This window comes from Talpa occidentalis, unplaced genomic scaffold, assembly GCF_014898055.3.
Source record: "Talpa occidentalis isolate TD23 unplaced genomic scaffold, MPIMG_talOcc4v2.1 talOcc4.15, whole genome shotgun sequence".
NCBI classification, from domain to species: domain Eukaryota; kingdom Metazoa; phylum Chordata; class Mammalia; order Eulipotyphla; family Talpidae; genus Talpa; species Talpa occidentalis.
This window is the reverse complement of record NW_023601543.1, coordinates 42,125,120-42,131,910: the sequence shown is the minus strand read 5'-3', so window position 1 is coordinate 42,131,910 and position 6,791 is coordinate 42,125,120. Positions and strand designations below refer to the sequence as shown.

The window sequence follows — 6,791 nt, the reverse complement described above, 5'->3', positions numbered from 1 at the left end:
TTGTCAAAGCCCTACTGATGAAAACAAAGGAGAAAGGAGGTATCTCTTCCAAACTTCAAACTAAACTACAAAGCCATAATAATTAAAACAGTTTGATATTGGAACAAAAACAGACACACAGAACAATGGCACTGAATAGAGAGCCCAGAAATCAAACCACACTTATACGGACAACTGTTCTTTGACAAAGGAGCAAAGAATATGCAATGGAATATGGACATTTTGTTCAATAAATGGTGCTGGGAAAACTGGACCACCACATGCCAAAAAAAAAAAAAAACACAACAAAACTAGACCACTACCTTTCACTGTGTGCAAAAATAAACTCAAAATTGATAGAAGAACTGGACATAAGACCTGAAACCATAAAACATATAGAAGACAATATAGGTAAAACACTACAAGACATACATTGCGATAACATCTTTAAAGACTCATCACCCAAAACAAAGAAAGTCCAGGAGAGGATAAACACCTGGGATTACATCAAACTGAAAAGCTTCTGCACAGCAAAAGAGACATTAACAAAAATAGAGAGACACCCCACTGATTGGGAAAAAAATCTTTGCCCTCCAGTCAACTGATAAGGAACTGCTCACAAAGATATACAAAGAACTCAGAGGACTCCACAAAAATAAAATAAACAATCCAGTCAAAAAATGGGCAGAAGAACTTAAAAGACATTTCTCCACTGCTGGTGGGAGTGCAAACTGGTCGAACCACTATGGAGAGCTGTGTGGAGATTTTTTGACCTACTAGACATAGAGCTTCCATATGACCCAACAATTCCACTCCTAGGTATTTACCCAAATGACACAGAAACAGTAATTCCAAAGGGCACCTGCACCCCTATGTTTATAGCAGCACTATTTACAATAGCTAAGCTATGGAAACAACCCAAATGCCCCAAAATAGATGACTGGATCAAGAAGATGTGGTGCATATACACAATGGATTATTACTCAGCAATCAAAAAAGATAAACTCATGCAGTTTGCAGCAACATGGATAGAGCTAGAAGGGATCATGCTCAGCGAAATGAGTCAGAAAGAAAAGGAAAAATACCAGAAAGAAAAAGAAAAATACTCATAGCAGGAATTTAGAAAACTTAAATAAGAGACCAGGAAAAAGACTAATCAATACAAAGTAAAAATCAAAATTAACGAGCAACTATAAACCAGCGACACACTACGGGAGGAGGGGGAGGGAGGGGCGGGGAGAGGAAGGACTAGAGTCAAAATAAGCGGGGGGGGGGTGCAATTGAATGGGGAATATAACCAAAATGAAAATGCATACATTGTGCAAAGATGAAAATAGTGTAAGAATTATATAAAATAAAATATTATATATATATATATAAATATATAACATTTCTCTAAAGAGGAAATGCAAATGGCCAACAGGCATAAGACAAAATGTTCAGCATCCCTGATAATCAGGGAAATGCAAATTAAAACCACATTGAGATACCACCTTACACCAGTAAGAATGGCACATATCAAAAAAACAAGCAACAACAAATGTTGGCGAGGATGCGGTGAAAAAGGAACTCTCCTATGTTGCTGGTGGGACTGCAAATTGGTCCAACCACTATGGAAAGCTGTCTGGAGGCTCCTCAGTCTACTAAAAATGGAGTTACCATATGACCTGGCAATTCCACTCTTAGGGATCTACCCAAAGGACACAAAAACATTGATTCAAAAGAACACCTGTTCTTCTGTTTATTGCAGCACTATTTACAATAGGTAAAACCTGGAAACAACCCAAATGCCCAAAAATAGATGACTGGATCAAGAAGACATGGTACATGTACACGATGGAATATTACTGAGCAATCAAAAATACAAACTCTTGCCATTTGCAGCAATGTGGATGGAACTAGACAGAATTATGCTCAGTGAAATAAGGTAGAAGGAAAAAAAATATCGGATGGTTTCACTTATAGCAGGAATATAGGGGAACCAAATAAGATATCAGTGTAAAAAAAATAATAACAGTACAAAACACAACAAAGCAAAAACGGACAATTATAAATCAGAGACATACTGTAGGGGAGGAGGAGGGAGAGGGATCAGAGGGAGGGAGGAGCACAGGAGACTGAGGTGATGGTGCACAGGTGCCCTGTTGAAGGAGACTCTATGGGGACTAGACCTGAGGGTGTGTGGGGGGAAGTAAATATTGTTTAAAAATGAACAATGATGTAAAAAATTAATATTAATAAAAAGATAAAAAAAGATAAATAAAGAAATCATTTATTTTTTGTTTTATTTTTTAATTATTCCAAATAGAAATTTATTTTTAAATATTGTCTTTAATGCTTCAGATTTACAGAAAAATAATATGATAATTAAAAAATCACATTTTTAAATTTTTTTTATTTTTATATTCCCCATACAATTGCAACCCCCTTATTTTGACTCCAATCCCTCCCCTCGCTGCCCAAACCCCCCATAGAGTGTCTCTGGTTCATAGTTGTTTGTTGATTTTGATAAAAAATCACATTTTTTTGCTTTTATGAGGTTGCTCTTTTTATATCACATTTTTATTAAAGGAGTCTCCTTAGGAATATGCATTAAAGCACTTAGAGAGTTTATATATACAGAACATTTGAATTTTTAAATATAGTTTTTACATTGTTTTCATTTTTTTTCCATAGTGTATGCTTTCTCATCTCAGTTACAGTCCCAGTGAAATTCCCACCACCAATTCACTGGTGTACAATCACCATAGTCCCTTGTGCTCTTCCTACCCCTGTTTTGATCCTATTCCCGTCTCCCCCATGCAGAATGTCCCTGATTTATAGTTGCTTGTTGATTTTGATTTTCACTTTATTATCATAACTTTTTCCCCCTGATCCCTTATTTGGATCCTCTACATTCCTCCTATAAGTGAGACCATCTGATATTTTTCTTTTTCTTTCTGGCTTATTTCACTGAGCATGATCCCTTCCAGTTCCATCCATGTGGCTGTGAATGGCATGCGTTTATCTTTTTTGATTGCTAAGTAATATTTTATTGTGTATCTTCTTGATCTAGTCATCTATTTTTTGGCATTTGGGTTGTTTTCATATCTTACCTATTGTAAATAGGGCTGAAGTACACATAGTGGTGCAGGTGTCCTTTTTCAAGTAATGTTTTTGTGTCCTTTGCGTAGATCACCAGGAGTGGAATTGCTTGATCATATGGAAGCTCCACACAGATTTCCATAGTGGTTGGACCAGTTTACATTCCCACCAGCAGTGTAGGAGAGTTCCTTTTTTTCCACATCTTTGCCAACATTTATTGTTGCTAGTTTTTTTTGATATGTGCCAAGAATGGAATAATTTTGAAAGACATGTTTTATTTAAAACACAAACTCCCTATTTTGAAAAGAGGACAATGTAGGTGTGTTTCCCTGCAATTTGACAATTAAAATATAATAGATCCAAGGATAGGTATTAATTTGTCTCTGATAGTTTGGTAGAATTTAGTGACACCATTTGGTCCTGAGCATTTGTTTTTTTTTTTTTTTTTTTTTTTTTTTTTTGAGAATTTTGTTTACTTTTTCAGATTCCACCTTTATAATTGAACTTTTCAGGTTTTGTATTTCTGCCTAATTCAGTCTCAGAAGGTTATATGCTTCTAAAAACTTGTCCATTTTCTAGGTGTCCATCTTTGTTCATATTCAATTTATTAATAAAAATGTTCATAGTTGTCTCTTTTCACACTCTATATTTCTTTTTTTTTTTTTTGCTTTGAGATTTTTATTTATTTTAAATAATAAATTTTATTTTTATATTCCCCATACATTTGCAACCCCCCCATTCTGACCCCAATCCCTCCCCTCCCGCCCCCACTCCCCCAAACTGTCTCTGGTTCATAGTTTTTTGTTGATTTTGATTTTCACTTTCTTATAGTTATTCATTTTCCTGGTCCCTTATTTAAGTTCTCTAGATTCCTGCTATGAGTGAGACCATCCGGTATTTTTCTTTTTCTTTCTGGCTTATTTCGCTGAGCATGATCCCTTCCAGTGCCATCCATGTTGCTGCAAATTGCATGTGTTTATCTTTTTGAATGCTGAGTAATATTCCATGGTATATATGTACCACATCTTCTTGATCCAGTCATCTATCTTTGGGCATTTGGGCTGTTTCCAAAGCTTAGCTATTGTAAATAGAGCTGCTATAAACATAGGGGTGCAGGTGTTCTTTGGAATTGATGTTTCTGTGTCCTTTGGGTAAATACCTAGCAGTCACACTCTATATTTCTGAGATGTCTGTTGTAAATGCTCCTCTTAGAGTTCTGGTGATATTATGGTTTTCTTCCTTTTATTCTTAGTAAGACAGATTATTTTATTTATATAATATTTATATTTTATTTATTTATCTCTTTATTTCATTGATCTTTTAGACTTACTGTGATTACTTTTGGTTGTAACATAATTTTATATTTTCTTATTCATAAAGTGTTATCGTTGCAAGTTTTTTAATGAGGTAACATTGATTTACAACACTACATAATTCAGGGTTGTAACACTGTATGATTCTGATGTATCTCATACCATCACCCACCACCAAAGCGCTCATAATCCTCCACCAAAATCCACTGAGCTCCCTCCATTTTTTACTCCCCACCTCGACTCCCCCCTTCTGTTAGTTAAATTCTGCAGACAGATTTCAAGGGATTGTTTTGGCATTTTTTTTTTTGCTTTATCTATGATTTTCTCTATATTTTACATCTAGTATTTGCCTTTCTGCTTTTGACTTATAATGCTTAGCATAATCCCCTCCAGTTCTATTCATATTTTATGAAGTGGAAATATTTCATTTTTTTTCTATAAGCTGAGTAGCATTCCATTGTGTGAATATACCAAATCTTCTTAATTCATTCATCCATCATTAGGTACTTACATTGTTTTCATAACTTGGCTATGATAAATAGTGCTGCAATAAACATAGGACTGCATGTGAGTTTAAATTAGTATTTGTATAATCTTCAGATAGATGACTAGGAGTGGAATTGCATGATCATATGGCAGATCTATTTTTGCTATTTCAAGAAACCCTAATAATCCTTCCTTAGGGCCTGCACCAATCTACATTACCACCATTAGGGTGGGAGGGGGCCTTTTTCTCCACTTCCTTGCCAACACTTGGTGGTCAGGTCCTTTTGATGTGGGTCATTCTCACAGCTGTGAGTTAATATCTCACTATGGTTTTGATTTGCATTTCCCTCATGATAATTGTTGATGAGCCTTTTTTTTTTATGTGGTTCTAGATGAGCTGTAATTGTTTTTTGGAGAAGTGTTTATTTAGTTCTGTCCATTTTTTGATTAGATTGTTGTTCTTGTTGTTGTTGAATTGTATTAGTTTTATGTATATCTTGCATATTAGTATGTTATGAATATGTGATATGCAAGTATTTTCTCCCATGCATTTGGGTATATTTTCATTTTAAAGACAGTTTCTTTTGCTGTGCAGAGGTTTTTAATTTAGATGTAGTCCCATATATTAAATTTTTCTTTTATTTCCCTTGGTATTGAATTTGATTTCATTTATCCCTAGGGTAATTGTTATGATTTTTCTTCCTTCTAGTGGCTTCTGGTATCACTGCTTGGTTTTTTCCCTACCACCTTAAGTTATGAAGTTTATTTATATGAACTCTTTCTTGGACTTGATCTGGGCCTGTATTGCTAGTTACCTCCCTCTTAGTATTGCCTTTGCTTCATCCTGTATGTTCTGGTAGCCCATGTGTTCATTTTCGTTTGTTTCTAGGTATTTTCTAATTTCATTTACTCGTTAATCCAATAGGCATTTTCTTAGTCTCCACCTATTTGATTTTTTGCTTTCTTTCTGTGGTTGATTCCTAGTTTGATATCACTGTGATTAGAAAGCATACTTGAGGCTGTAGCTGTGGTCTGGTGAGGCTGAAATAGGTCCTGCCATGCCAGCAGCCCTGGGGTGGTGATGACAATGGAAATGGATCCTGTGAGCCATGCAGGAGAAGCAGTCACTGTCTGGGGAGCTGCATTCAGGTAATCGGTGCCACACATGAGTAATGAAAGGTTTTGAGAATGTAGAATTGGGAGTCATAGAAAAAAGGAATAAAATCCCAAAGAGTGTCATCCTTTTTTATTAATTTTGAAACAACGGAAGAATATAGCACAGATGAAGGTGAAGTAGACAGCCTGGAGAAGAAAGATGTTTTACCCATTGTTGATCCACAAAACTTACCTTGGCCTTGGGCCCTTACTTATGGTTCTATGTGCTTCATGCTGCCATGTCAACCCTCTCAGTATGTAACTTTCTTGTGGAGAAGATTGCATCTGTTTTGGGCAACAGCACCCCAAAATACCTATATGTCATTGATGAGTATTACCAGATGAAGAAGGAAGAAGAAAACAGGATGTCTGAAGAAACAGAAAGACAATACAGACAGAATAAGCTGCAAACTGTTTCCACAGTTTAGACAGATCAGTCAGAACTCTGGTATCGAGTTCGTTTGTGAATCTCAATTCTGAAATAGAGGTAGACTGTGAAATAATTATGGAAAGCAAACAAAATCCAGTCTCTGACCCACCATAGAATGAAATGACTACCAAATTTAAAACTCTTTAATTTTCTTTTTCTTTATGTCCAGTTTTCAATTATTTGTGGATTTTCTTTGATTTAAATAAGGGAGTTCATTTTCATATTTATTATAGGGACTATCTAGTACTTGCAAACTCCTTCCACTTCTGTTTATCTAGGAAGACATTTATCTATCTCCCCTATTTCAAAGAGAGTCACAGGTTGTAGTATTCTGGCTGGCACAT

At 35.5% G+C, this 6,791-nt stretch overlaps 1 pseudogene; it reads left to right on the top strand.

The window, feature by feature from the left end:
* Positions 1 to 6,027: 6,027 nt before the first annotated feature.
* LOC119246656 (protein FAM177A1-like) lies at positions 6,028 to 6,561 on the top strand (annotated as a pseudogene).
* The last annotated feature ends 230 nt before the right edge of the window (positions 6,562 to 6,791 follow it).